This window comes from Myxocyprinus asiaticus, chromosome 34 (genome assembly GCF_019703515.2).
Source record: "Myxocyprinus asiaticus isolate MX2 ecotype Aquarium Trade chromosome 34, UBuf_Myxa_2, whole genome shotgun sequence".
Lineage (NCBI taxonomy): Eukaryota > Metazoa > Chordata > Actinopteri > Cypriniformes > Catostomidae > Myxocyprinus > Myxocyprinus asiaticus.
This window is the reverse complement of record NC_059377.1, coordinates 40,136,276-40,161,275: the sequence shown is the minus strand read 5'-3', so window position 1 is coordinate 40,161,275 and position 25,000 is coordinate 40,136,276. Positions and strand designations below refer to the sequence as shown.

The window sequence follows — 25,000 nt, the reverse complement described above, 5'->3', positions numbered from 1 at the left end:
ACAGTGTGTTTTTTAATTTTAAAGGACTGGCCCCATTGACTTCCTTTGTAAGTGCCACATTGTAACTGCAATTTTTGCATGTTTTTATTTTTATAAATGTAGGATGAGCATAAAATATTGCCTGTGGTAATCAACATTGTGCCACAAATTCTGTATAGAACCCGAAACGTTCCTTCTTCAAGTAAAATAAAATGATATAATTTCTTTGCTTTGGTTTTGGGGTGAAATATGCCCTGGACATGTTTTTTGACAGGTTGCAATGGGATTCACCCAACTACTGTGTGTGTGTGAGTGTGTGTGTGTCTTCTTCCTCTAAATACACTTTTGATTCCCTAGCTAAACCAACCACACCCTTTACTCATCAAAATAGGAGGCATTTGTACAAATGTAACAGTGCACCGCAGGCATTCTCCCAGACACACACACACACACACACACACACACACACACACACACAGTCATGCAGTGTCTCTATGGAGTGAGCGGGGAATCCCTGTCAAAGCAGGCCGAGCCAGTCCTGACCAAACAAACAGATGATGTCATGATTAGCGCTCGGGCTCAGTGTGGGCGATCGTGTTCTGTCCTGCCTTTCGTGATCCCACACAATCCCTCTTTTATGAATGCCTCTCTTGGTTTTCTGCTCTTGTGCTTTCTCTTTCTCTAAGGCGGGTTTAACCCTCCAAGTCCTGGGATGATCCCACTACGGGGAATTCTCATGACTAACATACTAATCATCATTAGGATTTCAATTAAACATTATTCCAAAGGATGAACTTGGGAGATGACTCCCAGTCATGTGAACTATTGTAAAACAACTGTGTTTGAAAAGGACTAGAGGGTCATATTTCACTACAAAATCAAAAGTAGAACCATGAAGTTAGATTTGGATATATATGCCTATTGTCTTTACCATTAAAGGAATGTTCTGGGTTCAATACAAGTTAAGCTGAACAAAAATTGGAGTTACAGTAAGGCACTTACAATGGAAGTGTATGGTGCTAGTTCATGAACATCAAAATACACAAAAGTATAGCCACAAGACGTAAACAATATATGTGATTATTTTAGTGTGATAAAATCACAAATTAACCTTATACGTATTGTAAAGTTATATCCAATTCTGAGATTGCAGGGTTTTGTTGTCATGACAATTTTTTTTAATATTAGATAGAATTCCCACATACAAGGTTAGTAAGTGTTTTAACATTAAAATCATGCTAACATGTAAAATGTTGATGTCTTAAGGGTATACTTTGTATTTTAGCGTTTATGGTCTGGCCCCATTCGCTTCATTGTAAGTGCCTTACGATAAGTGCAGTTTTCTGCCTTTTTTTATAAATAAACAAAGGATGGTTTAAAAAGGAAATTATTTTGTGGTCATCAACATTATGCCCCAAATGCTGTTGACTGAGCTTAACTTGTATTGAACCCGGAATATTCCTTTAAGATTTTTGCACTGTGACATTATTTACATCAATGGTGATTCTTTTTAGAGTCAAATTACTGTAATAGTGTAATATATTTAAACATGATTTTATCATGCGTTATAGATTATTAATAATAAATAAATGCAGTACAACAAATGTCATCAAGGTGTATAAATATCTTTCAGTTTAAATTATTTTTGCAAAACAGTAAGGAGAATGGGGGGGGGAATTGTGCCAAAGGTGCTGCTATAAACAATTTCAGCTGATTTGCTATTTTCCGCTAGACTTAGCAAGATTTATTTAAGTGAACGCAGATTCACATAAGCCCAGGCTCCTCCCCTGACTAATATCTAGGGATATTTTATGTGGGATTCCATGAAAATATCTTGAATTGTCGCCTTTAATTGTCATGCAAATAATGTCACTATATGCAAAACATCTAAATGGTCTTAAAAACTGGCTTCATTTACTTTAAGCAAAATATACATTTGTTATTTCTTTCTTTTGAGTTTGAGGTCAAATATAACCCGGACATATTGACAGGTTTCGTGAGATTCAGCCAAGGACGTTATACACTGGCGGCCAAAAGTTTGGAATAATGTACAGATTTTGCTGTTTCGGAAGGAAATTGGTACTTTAATTCACCAAAGTGGCATTCAACTGATCACAACGTATAGTCAGGACATTACTGATGTAAAAAACAGCACCATCACTATTTGAAAAAAATCATTTTTGATCAAATATAGACAGCAGCCATCACTCCAACACCTTATCCTTGAGTAATCATGCTAAATTGATCATTTGGTGCTAGAAAATCACTTGCCATTATATCAAACACAGTTGAAAGCTATTTGGTTCGTTAAATGAAGCTTAATATTGTCTTTGTGTTTGTTTTTGAGTTGCCACAGTATGCAATAGACTGGCATGTCTTAAGGTCAATATTAGATCAAAAATGGCAAAAAAGAAACAGCTTTCACTAGAAACTCATCAGTCAATCACTGTTTTGAGGAATGAAGGCTATACAATGCTTGAAATTGCCAAAAAACTGAAGATTTCATACAAAGGTGTACACTACAGTCTTCAAAGACAAAGGACAACTGGCTCTAACAAGGACAGAAAGAGATGTGGAAGGCCAGATGTACAACTAAACAAGAGGATAAGTACATCAGAGTCTCTAGTTTGAGAAATAGACGCCTCACATGTCCTCAGCTGACAGCTTCATTGAATTCTACCCGCTCAACACCAGTTTCATGTACAACAGTAAAGAGAAGACTCAGGGGTGCAGGCCTTATGGGAAGAATTGCAAAGAAAAAGCCACTTTTGAAACAGAAATCAAAAAGAAAAGGTTAGAATGGGCAAAGAAACACAGACATTGGACAACAGATAATTGGAAAAGAGTGTTATGGATCTTAACCCCATTGAGCTTTTGTGGGATCAGCTAGACTATAAGGTGCGTGAGAAGTGCCCGACAAGACAGACACATCTATGGCAAGTGCTACAGGAAGTGTGGGGTGAAATGTCACCTGAGTATCTGGACAAACTGACAGCTAGAATGTCAAGGATCTGCAAAGCTGTCATTGCTGCACGTGGAAGATTTTTTGATGAGAACTCTTTGAAGTAATTTAAGAAGTTCTGAACATTTATTTCAAATTGTAATAGTAATTTTTCACATTATTAATGTCCTGACTATACATTGTGATCAGTTGAATGCCACTTTGGTGAATAAAAGTACCAATTTCTTTCCATAAGAGCAAAATCTGAACATTATTCCAAACTTCTGGCCACCAGTGTAACTGACAGAAAAAAAAGATCAAAACAACCACTCTGGTGACACAAACTCTTATCTTTACTGAGCCTTCATGAACGGTATTCAGCGCTGGACAGCATTGCTGAAACTCCACAACGCCTGCCAAAGGAAATAAGTGTCACTTCCAATCAGTGCACAGTTTGGAAACGGACACAGCCTAATCTGAGATCTAAATAGTCACGATAACAAGATTGCAGTTTGTAATTTGGTTTTGCAAACAAGAACTTTGTAAACTCTCAGTCCTGATTGTGCTGGAAACATTTTTTTGTGCATGTGCATGTTTATACACCCCTAAAAACAAAGATTACAGTTAGAACCAAAAGGTTCTTTAGAAAATTGGAGAACCCTATAAAGCTATAATTCTCAACCTACATTGCTGCAAAGAACCATCGGAGAACCTTTAGTTTTAAGAGTACATATACGTATGATATCTTTACTATTTAAACCACACAACTGTAAACTCTTACTCATTTTAGCTACACATGAATACATTTAAACGCAAGAAAATAAACAAACACACTTAGGAAATCCCCCGTGTTCTACTTTTATAAGCTGCTAATGCTTTCATATCAGGGGAATTTTGGCAGTTTAACCAAAGCCCCTCATTGGTTAGTTAAAAATCACAAACAGTTGGCAACTGTTACAAACATTCTTAAATGTCACTAAAGCAAATCTTCAACAAGGGCTGATCTTCAAAAAATATATCAAACCTAGATGTTAAAAGACGAAATGCACATGTTAAGGTGACTGTGTCTGTAGCACAAATGGTACGGGATGTTACGTGACGAAGTTCAATACTCGGGGTTAGGGGTTTAGAAAAAATTATGAACACAACAATAATGATGCTTACCTTAGCAAGCACCATTTGCAAAGAATGTAGAGCTTAATAAAGGGTTAATCACAGAAGTAATGACTAAATAAATAAATGTGAAATTAACACACCTGTTTTACACTTACACACACTTATAAATAAATCACTCTCTCTCACACACACACACACTCAGACTAAATTCAACCTTGCTTTAAGAGTGTCTTTGCATATGAATCTGAAACCAATCTGAATGTGACAAAGGGACAATTTGAATAATAAGAAAAAGAAAAGGCCTCACATTGGAGGCAGAAAAAGTCTTCCATCACCATTTCCTTTCAAAACGGCTCTGCGAGAGAATCGTAGGGTTCGTCTCGAATGCAGCTGTCATTGCGACTGTATCACACCAACACAAAAGCACATTCAATTCTGTTCTTTTATGCCGGTGAGGTTTTTTTTTTTTTTCAACTGTACTTGCAGCAAAGCAAAAGAATCCAGCTCTCATCAAAAATTAATATTACCGTATGAAAAGGAGAAAAGGGAAATGCATTCCTTTGAGAGCTGGGGTGCCATTTACGGTGATATCAGAATGTCTCGTAGTCGGGACTGTTTAACACCATGAAGACACATCAAATGGCTTTCACTACAGAATCATTTTCAATTTTATTTTTGTTTTGGGCTGCCACTTTTTACTGAATGTGATCAGGGCATGATGTAGGCCGTGTCTCCTGTATGAACACCAAGATTCAACGGGCTTAGAGCACATGCGCTAACCACTAAACCACGGCTTCAACAAAGATTCAAATTTTAAAATGTAATATATTCTAATGAATAAGGCATCCAGCCACAGTCCATTTTCAAATGTTGAGGAGTAGCGACACTACAAATTTGTAAGTGTGATGAAGTCTCATGTCTTTTTATGGCAAAATATAAACATTGCGGTTCAGCACTTAAATGTATTTGTTCAAGTTAAATGCTGTCAGGCTAATCGAAAAATCTGATTATATAATAAAATATAATGTCTAATAATAATCAAACAGATATTGCCCCCTGACATAGCATCAATGTAGGCAGCTAATTATTGTTAGCGGCTTATTGTTAGCTTGTGTAGCTAAAAAGCTAGCTTGTAGTTAGCTAATTTTTGTTAATTGCCAGTAGTGTAACAAAAAAGCTAGCTTACCGTTAGATACTTGTTAGTAGTTTGTACGCAATTGTAAATAAAGTGTCACGTCCAAACCACACCCACGAATAGCTTAAACCAATCATCCGTGCTCTTCGACCAGCCGAGTTCTCTTGGGTCAAGAATTTCAAAGATGCACACAAACAGGACAAATTTCACCAAGCGAACACCTTGGCAGAAATGCACTTCGGCATCATTTGTAGGCGAACCAAGCAAAGCCTGTTCACCTAGTAAGAATAAATGAGCCTTTACAGTTAGATACTTTTTGTTAGTAGCTTGAAGTGCAGCTAAAAAGCTATCTTGTAGTTAGCTACTTTTTGTTAGTAGCTTGAAGTGCAGCTAAAAAGCTATCTTGTAGTTAGCTACTTTTTGTTAGTAGCTTGAAGTGCAGCTAAAAAGCTATCTTGTAGTTAGCTACTTTTTGTTAGTAGCTTGAAGTGCAGCTAAAAAGCTATCTTGTAGTTAGCTACATTTTGTTACTAGCTTGAAGTGCAGCTAAAAAGCTATCTTGTAGTTAGCTACATTTTGTTACTAGCTTGAAGTGCAGCTAAAAAGCTATCTTGTAGTTAGCTACTTTTTGTTAGTAGCTTGAAGTGCAGCTAAAAAGCTATCTTGTAGTTAGCTACTTTTTGTTAGTAGCTTGTACTGCATCTAAAAGTCTAGCTTTTAGTTTGCTACTTTTTGTTTACTAGTAGCTTGTAGTGTAGCTAAAATTTTAAATACTTAACATTTTGAAGCTTGGCATGCTACAGTTTTAAAGCAGCTTTCCAAACACTGTTACTTCCTATTAAAGTTTCAGACATTCTGTTTAGCAGCACTGCTACACCCCTTATAAATGACTGACATCACCCACAGTATTTTTAGTCATGAACTACAAATACAAGCTTCCAAGATCTCAAGAGCTTTGGACAATCCAGGAGAGTTGCTCCTAAAGTATAGTTTTAATTGTGGCGCTACCTTCAATTATGTATTAACAAAGCAATGGGAATTTCTTTTAAAAGGATTGAGGGCAGCACATCTATCAGGCCTTACGCAAAAGAATTAAATTAGCAGAACCTCACATGTAACTCCCCCAAATCCTCCCTCTCAAAATCCATTAAATCTCTCAACATCAACAAGCCTGCACTAGTGACCGCTAATCTGAAGGGGAATTTGTGATTTTCCCGCTAAATGGATTTAGCCAAGTCAACAGTTAGTGAATTATGATGTGGCATTCCGAGAGTGCTAAAATGGCAGGGAACACCGCGTGTTACGGGGCAGATGAGGGCACAGCGAGGGGATTCGCCGTGGGTCATGTTTAGAGAGAACACACTAATCCCTCAGAGCTCATTAGGACGTGAAGCCTGTTTAGCGTTCATTCATGGAATTCTCTCACTGACTTAAATTCTGCTGGGTAACCTGGATTATACGTATATGTTATAAAATAGAAAAACGCAGCTGTAGAAAAGTGAAGGAAAGAAATCAGATTGATATACAGACAAATCTAAGATTAGCAGTTCATGCAAAACTTCTGAAAGGCATTATTTATCAGTAAAGCTATATGGAAGCTACAGTAGAAGGCCTTAAAAGTGCAATAGTAAATTAACATTATGTATAATTTATTAAAGTTTATAAAAATGTTAATTTATTAATTTGCTAATATATTGCACTTTTAAGGTAATGTAATGATGGTAATGATAGTAATGATGCTTGTCTTATGGTTCCAATAGCACAGAACGCAAATAATCTGACTTCCTGTAAGAGTGAGTAAGTGTGTGTGTGAGTGTGCCTCAGGAGACAAGTGACAGGTGTTTCTCTGCCCCTCTAGGCTCTTCCTGTTTGTTTGCGAATAAGTGAGAATCACTCTGGCAAGTTCATCTGAAGTTTAGACTTCCTGTCTTGAAACACACTGACCTGAGAACAGTGAACACTATCCTGTCATCCAGAGCAGTGGTTCTCAATCTTTCTGACTCCAAGTCCCCCCATTGTCGGAGAAAATATTCGAAGGCCCCCCATGTAGGCTTTTAGATATTTATATTATTATAAGATATTTCCTTAAAACTTGTGATTCCAGAAATGACTAGAACTGTACATTTTTCATAAAAAGAAAGCTGTTGAAGTGAGTTATTACATAGTTTTTTAGCATTTCCAGTAAGTTGAATTATAATAATATAAAAATTATAATAATCTATCATATTTTAAATAATTTTAAGAGATCTTGAGGCCCCCCTTGAAGTGTGTTGAGGCCCCCTACTTGGTCCCGACCCCCTGGTTGAGAACCACTGATCCAGAAAATCATCCGAGCTGTACACACCATCTTCAACTTCATACTGACCTGGGATCAGTTTCCTGTTGCTGCCACCTGACACTGCTCTAATGAGGACACCTGTGTTTTGATCAAACCACAGTCGCTTTCATTTAACAAATTTAACATCTTGTTACGGAACTGAATCATGCGAGTGTGTTTTTGGTTTAACCTATAATACATGAGGAACTTGATGACTTAAAATCACTTCATGTTTTTGGCATAATTGGTCACACATGCATGTACTTTGCCGGTCATGGGAAAGTACTTACTTTTCAATATGTATGTTAAGATAATACATATGTATTTGGAAGCATATATTTGTTGCACATAGTTTATGTTTTGCATTTTGCTTATAAGCATTAGCATCTAGCTAAATTCATTACCCTAAAGTCAAAATTAAATGCATTTCGTGACCCAATTTACTTCCATAATGTGACCCATCAGGATATTCAATAAGGAAAAATGTAGGCCGGTATCAAAAAAATACAAATAAAAAAAAAATTAAATCGCACAACATTTTAAAAAGAAAAGAAAAACTCATTGGACAACATTCTCCAAAATGCAAACATAAAGCTAGTAAACAGTATAACAGTTTTAAAAATACTAAAGTAAAGCTGCCCAATTGTATAACACTAGCTTACAGCTGTGCAATCGTGCAATGGTTTCAAAACTGCAAATGCAAAAAGATAGCCAAGCAGGCAACATTTACAAAAATACAAAAAAAAAGCTCGCCAATCTTACTTAGCTGGTGATGGGAAAGTACATACTTTCCAATTCGTATATTTAGATATATTCATATATTAACTAATAACTAATAAACTGATAATTAATAATTAACAAAGATGCATCTTGATACCACAGACCTCTTGTTTCAACACAGAAGCGCAAAAACTAACAATGTATGCAATTCATAGGGGTGCCACACAATGCATAGGGGCACCTTGAAACAGGACATTTAATGAAGAAAAATGCTGGGCAGGAATTTATTTTATCAATAGTGAAATGACTGGATAGTGAAAAGTGGGAATAACATATCAGAATATAGCCAGGTGGTTAATACTAGGTTTAGAACTCGAAACGTGGGAGATATTTGTGACATCAGCCGAAAAAAGTCGTTTCAGAGGCGGGTCAAGTAATTACATTTTGATTTTGGGGGGGATTGTGAAGAATTATGGTCAATGAGACTAGGACTCTGCATTAAGAAATTACATAGGGTAAAGTTTTATGTCGTGTTGATCCTAATCGTGCATTCTATTTAGAAAGCATGTGATTTAGGATGCAGCCAATGACTTCATGTCCTAAACCTGTGCCATTTATTTAGAATTCAAAATATCATGTACATTATACAGTATTTTGATTCCTGTAGATTGTTTCACAGTTGAGCAGCATGTGTGCGAGTATGTGTGTATCTCAAGCTGACTAGCGCTTCAGTGTAAGCCAAAGCAACTTGACGAGTTACAGACTGAACAGCCGAGTGTCTGTCATCTCTGAGTGTATGTGAGTGTGTGAGAGCTGTTTCTGGTGTTTTCTGTGCCGATTAGAGCCTGGCTGGAGGCAGCATTATATAATCTAACAAGGAAAAGCACACACTGTGAGACGAGCCTTATGGAAGGTCTACAAATAACAGTTCTCCATCTACCTCTCCATCTTTACCTCCTCCACTGTGCACTTCATTTTCACATCATTTTTCTCTCTTCTGTGCTCTCAACGTCTCTCTCTCTCTCACTCCATTTTCTACACTTATTTTTCAATTTCTCAGTTTTATAAGCCCTGTAAACCTAGTATTAAGCTCCATCTCGGGTGATCCGTTCACAAGCAGCACTAAATACAGGTGTAAACAGGGTCCAAAACGTTTTGTGATTGAATTACAAAAATCACATTTGGAGGCAGTCAGAAACGCCTGTGAACATATCGTATTTGTAGTAGAATTGCTGAAGGATAGAGTATCCGATAGGATCCACATGTCTACAAAAACTGGGCTTCATGTGGACAGTCCGTGTGTACTGTGCCAGTGACTAAATTGCATTACGCGCACTGTACTGCCACATGGAAAACAAAGTATACTTTGGCCTTAAAGCATCCCAAGACAACATAAAGGACCACCTTCTTACCTGTCAATCAGCCAGTGTGCTAAAATATGGTTTTCTACTGTTACGGTTCTCTGTGGCTTTAAAGTAAAACAACTGTAAAATTTACAAAGACTTCCAGAATTTGTTTTACTTTTTGTGCTTTATCAACTTACAACACTATCTCTCTCTCTCTCTCTCTCTCTCTCTCTCTCTCTCTATTTGTTTATCTCTTTTACTGTCTCTCTGCTGTCTGTTTCTGTCTCTGATTCATCCATATGATGCTATTAAATAAATCTGTCTCACTGCATTGGCTACGACCCATCAGAATCCATCGCCATCGACCTCCCAGTCCATAAACAATCTCTTGTGCTCACAAACATTCACACATCCGTGAAATATCTTGGGACAGTGTTAACAATACTCTCACTTGCTAATGGGGGTAATTTGTCTTTCTGGTGTTAACGTAAAGCAGAACTCTCGAGCCAGGTTCGTGTCTTGTGTGTGTGTGAGTGTATGTGTAGGACTACCTCCATCCCTGACTCTGCCCGTTACATAACCACTGTGGGCTCATCCATGATCCATTTTGGATTAATTCTCTCAAACCAACCTATCATTTATGCAGACGACAGGGGTGGTGGAGAGGAGAGAGGGCTGTAACCCTGCCTGCCTGCCCAGGAAACGTAAGAATCACCCTTTGTGACCCCCTTGAAAACTTCACACTTGACCAAGGTATCAAACTGCTAAAGGTTACCAGGAGTCTGGAATGGGAGACAAGCTGATGTGGTATACACAAACATACAGTAAAAATAAAGAATTTAAAAAAATCTGAATGTTATACATGAACTGATTTGCGGTAAAAGTAGGCCGTCTTATTAAGACTATTAACTGTAAGACCAGACAGGAGAAATTTATGACCTTGCAGTGCCAATCAACCGTAGGCTCACTTACAGTAATCACAACATCTCACAACACTTTTATAAAAACAAATGTTCTTCTGGCCAATCATGCAACACGTTAAAATATATATATATATATATATATATATATATTATAACACTTTCAAAAATACGCAAGTATGCTAATTTTACAACTCTTTGTTGACTAGGCTACAAAACAAAAAAACACTTTCAAAAATTCAAACATAAAGCTGGTAGCCTACAGTAAATTGTATAACAATAAAAAAAAAAAAATACAAAAGTAAAGCAGACTAATCGTGCAATGCCTTCAAAAATGCAAACATAAAACTGGCCAATCTAGCAATATTTAAAAAAAAGCACAAAAAAAACAAACAAAAAACAAAAAACAAACAAACAAAATGTAAAGTTGGCCAATCAGGCAAACTTTTCAAGAATACAGAAGTAAAGCAAGACAACTGCGCAAAAATTTCAAAAACATCCGTAAAGCTGGTCAATCGCACAACACTTTCAATAAACACAGATGAATATGCAAAATGGCCAATCATACAATATATTTTAAAAAGAACAAAAAGACGTAAAGCTGGCCAATCAGACAACATTTTCCAAAATATGCACATAAAACTGGCCAATCGTACAATACTTTGAATAATTCAGATACATGCGTAAAACTGACCAATTGCACAACACATTAAAAAACAAACAAACGTAATGTTGGCTAAGAAAGAAACACATTCAAAAATACAAATGTGAAGCCAGTAAATCGTACACATTTTTACAAATCGTATACAACTGACCAGTCGGGCAACACTTAGGCCTATAAAAATACAAACTTAAAGTTGACAAATTGTGAAATGCTTTCAATTGTAAACCTGAAGCTGGCCAATCAGGCAATAATAAAAAATGTAAAAAAAAGAGAGCTTTAAAAAAAAATACCAATAAATGCATACAGATAGCCAATCATACAACACTTAAAAAAATACAAATAAATATGTAAAATGGCCAATCATACAACACTTTCAAAAGAACATAGAGACACATAAAGCTGGCCAATAAGGCAACATTTTCAAAACTACAAACACAAAGCTGGCCAATCGTAAAATACTTTAAAAAATACAACTAATTACGTAAAACTGAGCAATCATACAACACTTTCAAAAAGCAAATGTAAAGCTTGCCAATCAGACAACATATTTTAAAAAAACAACAACAAATGTAAAGCTAGCCAATCGTTAAACACTTTCAAAACTACAAATAAACATGTAAAATGGCCAATCATACAACATTTTAAAAAGAACATGAGACACGTAAAGCTGGCTAATAAGGCAACATTTTCAAAAATACAAACGTAAAGCTGGCCAATCGTACAACACTTTAAAAAAATACAAATAATTCCGTAAAACTGAGCAATCGTACAACACTTTCAAAAAGCAAAGGTAAAGCTGGCCAATCAGAAAGTGTATTTAAAAAACAACAACAAATGTAAAGCCAGCCAATCACGCAACACTTTCAAAACTACAAATAAATACGTAAAATGGCCAATCACACAACATTTAAAAAAATACTAACGTTAAGCTGGCTAATAAGGCAACATTTTCAAAAATACAAACGTAAAGCTGGCCAATCGTACAACATTTTAAAAAAGACAAATAATTACGTAAAACTGAGCAATCGTACAACACTTTCAAAAAGCAAACGTAAAGCTGGCCAAACGTTCAACACTTTAAAAATACAAGTAAATAAGTACAGATGACCAATCGTACAACACCTTCAAAAGAAAACAAAAGTAAAGCTGGCCAATCGTAAAATACTTAAAAAAATATAAATAATTATGTAAAAATGACCAATCATACAACACCTTTTATATATATATATATATATATATATATATATAAATTAAATCGCCAATCACGCAACACTTTCAAACTACAAATAAACACGTAAAATGGCCAATCAAAACACTTTCAAAAGGACAAAGAGACAGGTAAAGCTGGCCAATCAGGAAACATTTTCAAAAATAAAAACGTAAAGCTGGCTAATCGTACAATACTTTAAAAATACAAATAATTATTTACAACTGACCAATCGTACAACACCTTCAAAAAAACAAAAGTAAAGCTGGCCAATCATACAAGACAGACGAACAGCTGGCCAAACCGTGCAACATTTTTCAAAAACCTTATAGCACTGTAGTCTAAAAGACTGTTAGTTCTTATTAAAAAAAGCAAAGAAAAGAAGTCAACATGTGAATATGTTTATAAACAGATCACACACCTGCACACAGAGTACCTGAGCAGTCTGTTTTAGGATAACAGACGAGCCGGATTTCCCTAAGGCGTTGAGGAACGCCGCAGGGGAACACCTGGACGTCCCCTCAGATTGTGTCCTCTCTCAAACACACACACACACACACACACACCGAATAACCACAAAACCTCCGGCCACAGCAGACACACCTCGCCTAGAAACTCTCTTCTGTCTCTTTCGCTTTCAGTCCGTCTGAAACGCTAGCTGAGTGCTGATATCTCACTCACTCAGTTCTACCGTTTACAATCCTGCCTGCCTTGTTTGTTCCCTCCTTCCCGGTCTCTCTCTCTCTTTCTCTATTTCTCTTGTCTCCTCCTCCTGTGCCTTTTTTTTTTTTTTTTTGCCAACTACTTTTTCAGTGTTTTTAATCCCTGCGCTAAATCAGGGAAAGCCCTGGCTACCACCACACGGACTTCCTCTCAGCAAATGAGAGAGCGAGACACAAAGCAGGATGGAAGATCTATAAAAAGCTGGCTGCTTAATTCCTTCGGCTAAATGTGCCAGGCCGAACACACAGCGGTGGAAGCCGAGAGTTTGTCAGCATCAGATTAGCTCCTAACCCACTTGCAGCCGCCTACGTTACAGCCACACACACCTATTAATACATGACTCGGGCCAACACACGGCACACGGCACAGCCACCCACGCAAAAATATGAAACCATAAACATGCTCCTAAACGTACACAGACATATAAAACCCATCACAGCTGTGGTGATGAACATGGACAAAACACTCTTTGATAGTAATAAATTGATATATCGGCCAATATTTTAAAATTGGCGTTACATCATTTTCATTTTAAGATTAATCGACAGTTAATCAGTTATTGGTTAAAAAATTGTGGTTACTATATAGCAAGGCACTTACAATGGAAGTGAATGAGGACAGTCCACAAATGCTAAAATACACATAGTTTCAAAAGTCTAGCCACAAGACGTAAACATTATACATGTTAACATAATTTCAGTGTGATAAAATCACTTACTAACCTTCTCTGTAAAAAGTTATATTGGCCGATATTTCAAAATTTACATTACAATTTTAAGATTACTGACATTGGACTATAACTGATCATTCAGCCAGTATTTTTAACAGAGTTCTCTGTTATGACATTTTTTTTTTCCCCTCCCCTTTTCTCCCCAGTTTGGAACGTCCAATTCCCAATGTGCTCCAAGTCCTCGTGGTGGCGTAGTGACTCGCCTCAATCCATGTGGCAGAGGACGAATCTCAGTTGCCTCCACGTCTGAGACCGTCAATCCGCACATCTTATCACGTGACTTGTTGAGCGTGTTACCGCGAAGAGTAGCGTGAAGCCTCCACACGCAGTAACACACTCAACAAGTCACGTGATAAAATGTGTGGATTGACGGTATCAGACGTGGAGGCAACTGAGATTCGTCCTCCACGCACAACTCACCATGCGCCCCACCGAGAGCGAGAACCACATTATAGTGACAACGAGGAGGTTACCCCATGTGGCTCTACCCTCCCTAGCAACCAGGCCAATTTGGTTGCTTAGGAGACCTGACTGGAGTCACTCAGCACACCCTGGATTAGAACTCGCGACTCCAGTGGTGGTAGTCAGCATCAATACTTGCTGAGCTACCCAGGCCCCCATCTGTTAAGACATTTTGAGATTATCCACATCAGCCGATATCCGATTAATCGACCAATAGTTAGCTATTCACATTCAGAGTTTGGTTGAGAATTTTGACTAAATATTGTGTTAAATAAGTATTCATTTATTTTCAAGACTTTCATGTCTCATTTGCTATAGGTAAATTGTATGTAATATGAAAAATAAACCGATCGGCCACAACATTAAAACCACCTGCCTACTATCGTGTAGGTCCCCCTCGTGCCACCAAAACAGTTTGGACCTGATGAGGCATGGACCCTACAAGACCCCTGAAGGTGTCCTGTGGTATCTGGCACCAAGACGTTAGCAGCAGATCCTTTAAGTCTGTAAGTTGTGAGGTGGGGCCTCCATGGATCGGACTTGCTGGTCCAGCACATTCCATAGATGCTTAATCGGATTGAGATCTGGGGAATTTGGAGGCCAAGTCAACATCTTGAACTCTTTGTCATGTTCCTCAAACCATTCCTGAACAATTTTTACAGTGTGGCAGGGCGCATTATCCTGCTGAAAGAGGCCACTGCCATCAGGGAATACCATTGCCATGAAGGGGTGTACGTGGTCTGCAACGATGTTTGGGTAGGTGGCATGTGTCAAACTGACGTCCACATGAATGGCCAGACCCAAGGTTTCCCAGCAGAACATTGCCCAGAGCATCACACTACCTCCGCCGGCCTGCCTTCTTCCCATGGTACATCCTGCTGCCATCTCTTCCCAAGGTAAACGACAAACACACACCCAGCCATCCACATGATCTAAAAGAAAACGTGATTCATCAGACCAGGCCACCTTCTTCCATTGCTCCTTGGTCCAGTTCTGATGCTCACGTGCCCATTGTATGCGCTTTCGGCGGTGGACAGGGGTCAGCATGGGCACTCTGACCGGTCTGCTGTGATACACTGTGTGTTCTGACACCTTTCTATCATGGCCAGAATTACGTTTTTCAGCAATTTGTGCTACTGTGGCTCTTCTGTGAAATCGGAAAAGACAGGCTAGCCTTCGCTCACCAAGCACACCAATGAGCCTTTGGTACTTTTATTCACCAAAGTGGCATTCAGCTGATCACAATGTATAGTTAGGACATTAATAATGTGAAAAATTACTATTACAATTTGAAATTTTTTTTTTTACCTAATATTGACCTTAAGACAAGCCAGTCTATTGCATACTGTAGTGACTCAAAAACAAACACAAAGACAATGTTAAGCTTCATTTAACGAACCAAATAGCTTTCAACTGTGTTTGATACAATGGCAAATTATTTTCTAGTACCAAATGATCAATTTAGCATGATTACTCAAGGATAAGGTGTTGGAGTGATGGCTGCTGTCTAGATTTGATCAAAAATGACTTTTTTTCAAATAGTGATGGTGCTGTTTTTTACATCAGTAATGTCCTGACTATACTTTGTGATCAGTTGAATGCCACTTTGGTTGAATTAAAGTACCAATTTCCTTCCGAAACAGCAAAATCTGTACATTATTCCAATCTTTTGCCTGCCAGTGTACATAAGATGAGAGTAGTTAAATAAGTCTTGAAACAAAGTTTAAAATGTCGGTCACATAATCAGTCATGATCATCACATGTTGCCCTGTTCTTTATTTGCCAGTTAACCACACACCCACCCACACACACACACACACACACACACACACACACACACCCACCCACACACCCACAAAGCTAATTATAATTACTCTAGACTAACCCTAACCTAAACCCTTATACTAAAAGAAAACTTTCAGCATTTTTAGAATAAAAACTTTTTTTCAAAATGAGGAAGTACTGAACTTGTTCCCAAACATTAGACCAGTAAAGCATCTACACACCGTTTCATTTTGCATTGAAATCTCTTTTTCTCTCTCACACACACACCTCTACACGTTAGATTGTTACATACAGGAAATTCTCGTTGCATGCAAACACTCATACACACAGCTGTCTGACTCTCTGATTAACACCTGTGAGGTCTTGGTTTTCCAGGTGGAGGAGTTTGATTCACTTTTTCACAGACAATACAGACACACACTCACACAAAAACGCACACATTTATAGAGTCCTTCCTCAGGCGTAGTTTAGTCAGAGCCCAGCGGTTCCCACGCTTGAAGCGCACACACTTTCACAACCGTATTTCTATAAACAAGAACTCACACATTCACTATAGATCCCTACAGCTTTTAAACACAGAACAAAAAATATAAATGAACAAAAATTTGAAAATTCGGAAATGCATATTACCATACTACTCATACTACTTTTAAAGCATGCAGTATGTATACAGAGCACAGTATGTTAAATTTCTTAATATGTGGAATACCCGAATGACTTGCTACATTTAAAAATAGTCCACTATACAATGATATTTTTATGCAATTATTTTTATAAAAATGGATAATAACCAAATTTCCAAAACAAAAACATTACAGCATTCCTTAAATTAAACATGCATGTAATCCACCATTTTCCTGAACGCGGAGGTGTTCCACGGTTCGCCTGTTTTCTATTTCCGGTCTCCAGTGTTTTAACCCGCATCAGCGTTTATTCTTAGTAGGTAAAGTATTACATTTGTAGAAGCTGTCAAAAAACATATGGCTCTATAGTGCCGATACTTCACAGAGTCGAGATGAATCTAAGATTACTTTTTTTTGGTTCCAGTGCCTCACCTGTGTAGATGACATGAAGCGATGGTCCACTGCTAGTTACGATGATATCATTAACTACTTTGAGTTATTATGACAGCCAGCAACTGCACAAGTTGAGCGTGAAATTCATTTTTCTCCAAATAACACTTAAATGCTTGTTGTTCTCTGACTGGATCGCTCGTTTCGGTTAGTTTTACATTGCGTCTCGAGACCAGAAACAGAAAACATGCAATTAAAGTCATCGTGGCGCCACCCAGTGGTTGCTCAGGAAAACTGTGGATAAGGTGAGCCTGATCTCATTAAAATTACGTGACTGTAGTGACAATATCGCAAAATGACATTACATGATTCCTTACTCATATCAAGGCAGTTCCGAGTTGAAATATCCACAGAGTGGCGCTAAAAGTGAGTACAATTTTCTCCTAAACAGATGAGGTTAAAGTTAATAAAATGAGTTTTAAATCAACACAATCAACCTTCCTACCCTTAACCTTAAACCTAATGGAAAGTAACGAAAAAATAAATAAATAAAAATAAAAAAGAGATAAAAACATTTAATTACTGAAGCATCAACATCATTTTGTGGTGTTTCTATGACACTTTCGGCTCACGTGTCGACTCACGTGCTCTTCGGGACTCGTACTCTGGTCCTTTTTATCACAAGTGCAAAGCTCTATCAGTTGAAGTACCTCACGATTTAATCACGCTCAAACTAGCGTATAAATATGGATATGTAATGCAAATGTTAAAATGTATTGCCTTACAAGTAGGGATGCACCGATCCGATACCTGGTTCGGTATCGGCTCCAATACTGAAGCTTTTAGACAGATCGGGTATCGGTCCGACAAGCCCGATCCAAAGCCGATACTGTGTGTTAGTCATGTTTGTTAGTCAAGCTCCAAAAATGACATAAAAGAACCATTAAAACATCATTAAAGTAGTCCATATGACTCGTGCATTTTATTCAAAGCCACTTGAAGACGTGCGATAGCTCTTTGAATCACAAAAGGCTGCGTTTAATAAGTAAATATATAAAATGCACGTGCAGCTCCAGTGCGTCAGTGAATGGAGCTGCTCCATTTACACACACACACACACTCGCAGCTATTTTTAGCCTTCACAGCGGTGCGCAATATTTGAGCGCTACTCCCGATTAATATCTCAGATGTAGATGCTCAAAAGTTCGTTATACTTATAATATGCATTTAGAACAGCAATGGAGGTGCTTTTTTTTTATTTATTTTTTTTATCCAGAATTTGAATAAAAAGTGAATTAAACTAATGTGAACTTGCCAACAGACAGACACATACAGGACTTCCTGGAGAGTTCAGAATGTCAAAATAAAAGCGTGAGGGTTTAAAAGTCAAAGGTGCACGATTGAGATATATTACTATATATTACTATTATAATATACTATTATTATTATCATTTGTTTACAAATTAATAACTGTGTGAATGAAAAGTGGACTGATGTCTTACATCTAAATTGAACAAAAGAGATCTGAATCCTGAAAAATTTTGCAAAAAAAATGTCTTCTTTTCTACTGAAGACTTGAAGACTGGAATTACTGTTAATTTTGCTGCTACATTATCCAGTATACTAGTTAATAATAAAGTGTTTCTTAATAAGCAATACATTTTTATTGAAATAATGTGTAGTTAGAGGTTTGTGTTTCTTTACATATTAAAGAGTACCCCCAATTAGTTCCACACAATAATGTAAATATATTCTAAACTGATTATGCAAAAAAAACAATACTGGTATCGGATCGGGATCGGTATCGGCCGATACTGAGATTTCCGATATTAGAATTGGAAGAGAAAAAGTGGTATCAGTGCATCCCTACTTACAAGTCATGCACGACAGTAAGTGTTTTGATATCATAAGACAGCATTGTGTGAGGAACAGGGTGAAAAGAAAGTTTTTGAACTGATAATCTGCTGTTTTACATGCGATTTGTGAATAAAGGTGAATAAAAGTCGTAGTTGTAGAACCTCTAGTGTTTAATTCACTGCCGCGAGTCACACAAAAATCATTTTGCAAAAATATAGGTATGGCAACGTGTTTTTATGAGACCAGGTAGAACAATGTGACAACAAACTACTGTTTAAATGGCATACTGTTTCACATATTAACTTTTTTTTTAAATGCAGTAAAGTGTAAAAACTGCACAATCACTATTCAAAGCATAACCAAAGTCATGATTTGTCTGCGTGCTGCCCATTGTGTTCACCCAACAGGAAATGCTTGGTTTCAGGCTAATTTGTTTTTAATTGGTGCATCTATGACAGGGGGAATGGAGGAAAGACTCGGAGAGGAAATTCGTAGGAATGCTCGAACCCCCGTCCACCCTCCCACTCGCAGAATTCCCATGGCAACAGCTGCTGAAGAAACAACTTGCATGTTACGCAAGACGATGAAGCTCATCCAGAGGGCAAATGAGAACACACAAACACACACATCACATCTCCTGCTTCAACTCTTCTGCAGTTATCCCTCTCTGCCAATCATTTCCTTCGCCTGTCTTTTATTTTTTTCATATTTTCATTCATCACAGCTCACACACTTGGCATATGTTCATGGTAGAATGGTTTAACCCTTTTCCTGCTGTTAATAAAACATTCTTCTCCTCAATTTTTCACGTTTCTCATTCTACGCTCACATCATCTCATCCCTCTTTATCACTCGTTAGCCAATCAATCTCTTTTCAGTCTGCGTTTTATGGTATTTCGTCCCTGAACATGAGTTATTGCCAAGAATGTCGTCAGTCAGTTTCTCTGCAGAAAATCAATACTGAGTATTATTATATTTCACAACCTCTTTGATCTAAATCATCTGTTCCTCTCAAATCATTTAGTTCACTAATTGTTCATCATAATAAAGCAAAATTATATCATGCAATCACATTTGCATCACAACCCTACATCTCTGATGCTAGATTAAAAGCCATTAAGTGAGTATTCCGGGTTCAATACAAGTTAAGCTCAATCAGCAGCATCTGTGGCATATTTATTACCACAAAAATTAATTTTGACTTGCCCCTCCTTTTCTTTAAAATAAAGCAAAAATCGAGGTTACAGTGAGTCACTTACAATGGAAGTGAATGGGGACCAATCTGTAAACATTCAAATACTCACTGTTTCAAAAGTATAGACACAAGACGTAAACAATATATGTGTTAACATGATTGTAGAGTGATAAAATCACTTACTAACCTTTTCTGTGTAAGTTATATCCAAGTGCGTTGTTTCAATGACAACATAAGGACTGTAAAAATGTTGGCATGAACAACTTTACAGCTCAAATAATACAGAAGAATTAATGTAAGTGTTTTTTTATAAAATTATAAGCTTCACATTTCTGCCTTTAAACCCTCCAAAAATTGGCCCCACTCACTTCCATTGTAAGTGCCTCACTGGAACTTCAATTTTTGCTTTTTTTTTCTGAGTTGAAATTATTTTTTGTAGTAATCCACATTATGCCACAAATGCTGTCGATTGAGCTTAACCCCAGAATATTCCTTTAAATTAATAATATGAACAAATAACATTATCTCCCCTTTTTTTATGATCCAATCAAATCCCAAAGGATAAAATGAGAAGTCGTACTTATAGTATGAGATGGCGAAATCGTAAGAAATCGTACGAGTTGGCTCATACGACAGCATTCGTCTTGTATGCCCATAGAGAAAAATAAACAAACCAACGAACAATGTTATACATTTTTTTTTTAAACCCAAACCTAAACCTGACCATAAAGTCTCACCCCTAACCCAAACCCTAAACATAATCATGATTTTAATATGAGAATACATTTTTTATACCACGGAAGAAAGAAAACGTCAGGGTTTGGAACGAGACAAAGGAAGTGTATTTCAGATTATTGATGAACATCAGTCATTTGTATTGCATAAATAAATATGGTATGAGTAACTCAATTTGTTCACCAATGCTTTTCTCTATAAATAAAGTGTTGGATAGGAAGTTAGCTGAAATTTGATGCCTGTATTGTATCGATTTGAAAATCTTTTTGTTAATTAGTTGGTCTCTATTGGAATAAAAGTCAACCTTTTTGTATGAGCCAAACTGTACTTTATCTTATGATTTTGCCATCTCGTGCAAATTATTATGAATTGTCATATGACTATGTTGCGCCTGAACTACATTGTTTTCCTCTGAATATTCTGTTTCACTTAAATGCTGCTTCATGTTGTCTTTTACAAGTATTGTAGCCGTGCACTATACAGTGCGTTCTGTGTCTGTCTACCGACACAGTCAACACTGACGTGCACAGAATGGGGGCAGCAGGGGCGTATTAAAGAATTTAAGTGGAGGTGCCTTTAAGAGCGTGCTACAGCAGATAGGGGGCAGATTCCTATCACAAGTGATCCTCCCTATGCCCTATACTCACCCCAAACTGCAGAGACCTTTACATTCACATTTACATTACATTACATTTATGCATTTGGCAGACACTTTTATCCAAAGCAACTTACAGTGCACTTATTACAGGGACAATCCCCCCTGGAGCAACCTGGAGTTAAGTGTCTTGCTCAAGGACACAATGGTGATGGCTGTGGGGATTGAACCAGATTACAAGTTATGTGCTTTAGCCCACTACGCCACCACCACACCCTTGAAGTGGGTACTCTAAAGGAAACATGACATTACTGTATGAATGTACCCTTCGCTAACAGTCTTGTGGAAGGGCCCTCCGAGAAAAGATTCATTTTCTCACTTTCGTTTTGAATGAGCTTTTGAGTGGCGTCCCCTCCCACAGGAGTGCCCTTCAAGGAAGCAAAAAAATGCAGTTTTGAATTCTCCCAGACACCGAAGTGCCGTTACCTCAGACGAGTAACAGGTCAGATAAAAAGTCCACTCCATGTATTGTGCTGTAAGTTCATCAAAAGAATAATACTCGATTGCGACCGCATTTCCGACATCGCGTACCACTAGTGTAGACAAATGTATTAATTATAATAGGAGCGGTTGCATCGCTTTCAGTGATATGAATTAAATTCATCTTTTATAGTATATTGACATAAACTGAAGGAGCTGTCAGGTTCAGCCAAAGTCAGTTTGATTTTGTTGAAACTAATAAGCCATTAGACAAATCACTTTCAGAAAAATACCATTAGGCTACCACAGTAATGCCGCTCCCTATACGCATATTACGCAGTCTGCATAGGGCACCAACTCCCAAGGGGGGCACCAGAAACTCCACCGGGTGCCCTTACTCGCACGTTATACGTTATTCAAGGACCCTGCAGCATTCGCGGAACACACCATTACCCCACGCTCACACTTTCTCATTGCGCCTTCGCATCGTGCACCACGTTACCAGGGTAATGCCATGGTACTGAATGATTGATCATGTTCATATTTCCTGATACTGTCATGGTACTCCAAGGTACTTTAAAAAATACCATGGTTTTACTATGACACATGTCATAAACATGGGGTTATCACAGACCCTGTCTGAAAATAAATAAACAAGTGTAATACCATGGTGCTTTTGGTGAGAAATATAACAGAATAGGCTATAATTTGTTATAAAGGGAAAAAAAAAATCAGTGCCCTTTTTTTATCCTTCCGTCTCTGTCCCTGTTATAGGTCTGTGCACGTCACTGACAGTCAATACCAATATTAGGCCTAACACCTGTAAACATTTGACCCTGCAGTGAAAAGGACAAGCTTTCCCACTGCGGCTTTGATCTAAATGACACTTCAAATACAAGATCACTGACGGCTGATGCCTTTTGATTGCACGAGATCTCGCTGAGAGAGGCTTCAGTTTCATAAAAATTCCTCTGTGGCTCATTCAGTCACTTGTTCATTTGGTTATTTGGCTTTTCTAGTATATGCTGTGAGATTTCTTCTTCATGATGCGTTGACTCATACGGTGGGTTATAGTGATCCTTCTGACCTGAGATCAGATGTAAAAAGCAGCTATGTCTGACTGATAGGGTCAATCCTATAGTATCGATAATCACATAAAAATATAGATACTAAAGGTTTTTACTAGGGCTGTCGATTGAACTCTTTAATTCAATGCGATTAATTAAATAAAAAAAATAATGTGTTAAAAAAAATTTTTTAACACAATTAATCATATCCCCAGACTGTATTAAGGAATATTCCTTCCATATGAGCAATTCAAGCTTGTAGTACCACCTGTTTGCTCCAGGGGGCAGTAAGTGAAACTCACTGTATAGGCAACGTGCAGCTTATACAGAGAACAAACCACACTTACCTTAGGCAGACAGCACAAGATGAGAACATGCTTGCGTACAAACACAACTTGATGGAGCGCAAATCCGAAGGCATCTCAAGATGTGTATTTCTGAGTTTCAAACTTTGTTTAACTTGACACAGCGACCTAAAAACGGTATGTTTATGACACAACGCAAGCGAGACGCTCCAGAAGCGTCCGTCTGATGCAGCAGTACATTGACGCGTCCTTAGACAAGCCCTTAGACAAAACTGATTGATGAATTAAATTACAAAATGGATTGCGTTGAACTGTAGGCCAATGATAGTCTTATGATCATTAATATGGAAATAAACAATATATTGCATTCTAAAGTTTTTTAATGCTTCACTTGTTTGCCAAAATAATGTATTTAAATTATCTGTATTATATATATATATATATATATTAGTTATAATTATTTAAATCTAACTATTTATAATTATTTAATCATTATATATTGAATAATTGTTATTTGAGGGGCTTTCTCAGCAAATATTTATGTATGCAATTAATTGCGATTAATTCAATTAATTAATCGGCATACCATGTAATTAATTCGATTCCAAATTTTAATAGATTGACAGCTCTAGTTTTTACTAAACTAGTGATTTTATTTATTTACCATGAAAATAACTGAGTTTCATAAGATTCAAAATGACAAAAAAAATTTACTACATAAGCAAATATTTGCATATTTACATTTACATTTATGCATTTGGCAGACGCTTTTATCCAAAGCGACTTACAGTGCCCTTATTACAGGGACAATCCCCCTGGAGCAACCTGGAGTTAAGTGTCTTGCTCAAGGACACAATGGTGGTGGCTGTGGGGATCGAACCAGCAACCTTTCTGATTACCAGTTCAGTGCTTTAGTCCACTACACCACCACGACAAATGATTGGATCAATTTCTTCTTCCGTTCATCTTAACATGCAGAAATATCGAACGATGCTTGCAGATAGTGCTCAGTCTCAGCGCTCGTTTGTTATAAATGTATTTCAAGTCGGCATGATATGAAAATTCACCCTATTTATTTTCTAAATGTATGTTATTGATCTTATTGTGAACAATTCATCCATGCATGTTTTTTTGTTTTTGTTTTTGTTTTATTCGTAATCTTTAATCAAAATGTAATAACTTGATCTTCCGGTGAAACTACAGATTTCTCTCTGGTGATGTATGCAGGACTTCTCCAATCATTTAGTCCGCTTAAAATCCCACCCCTTTCTTATAAATACCACAACCTTGCGTAGAGTTCAACGAAGCATCAATCGCATGTTGGTGAAGATGGCAAGGTGTATTTTCGTCAGTTTTGAAGGAAAACTATCGCTCCTTAACGCAAACTTCCTTGGTTACGGGTCAGCTGGCTTGAATTTACATTTCGAATATGAGGAATAATGGCAAATTTGCGGTTGTGTTCACTAATGAATCCAACACTTCGGAAGCCTCTGGAGTTTATTTATATTTTTGAGTAAGTGTTGTTTTTTTTTCTTTATATTTAGTGTATTGTGATTCAAAATATTAAAATATGGTTATCTTTTTCGCGCTCGTTTTTCAACGGCTACAGCCTGTTTGTAAGCAAAGACCGTGGGATGTGCTTGTGCATTTATGTTGTCAGTTTGATAATAAATGTGTTGAGATCGCTGCTCAATTTCACCGATAACCA

The 25,000-nt window shown here is 37.3% G+C and overlaps 1 protein-coding gene across 8 annotated transcripts in view; it reads right to left on the bottom strand.

Annotated features, from left to right (window-relative positions):
• The window catches only part of LOC127425537 (zinc finger protein 40-like), a 94,047-nt gene that overhangs the window by 41,270 nt on the left and 27,777 nt on the right, over nt 1–25,000 (bottom strand). The window contains exon 1 of one of the 8 annotated variants that reach the window (XM_051671640.1): nt 12,782–12,854. The exons of the other annotated variants lie outside the window; for them this stretch is intronic. The gene's annotated coding sequence lies outside the window, so the exon portion shown is untranslated. Of the gene's footprint in view, nt 1–12,781; nt 12,855–25,000 lie in introns of those variants that run through there. 8 annotated transcript variants of the gene reach the window in all.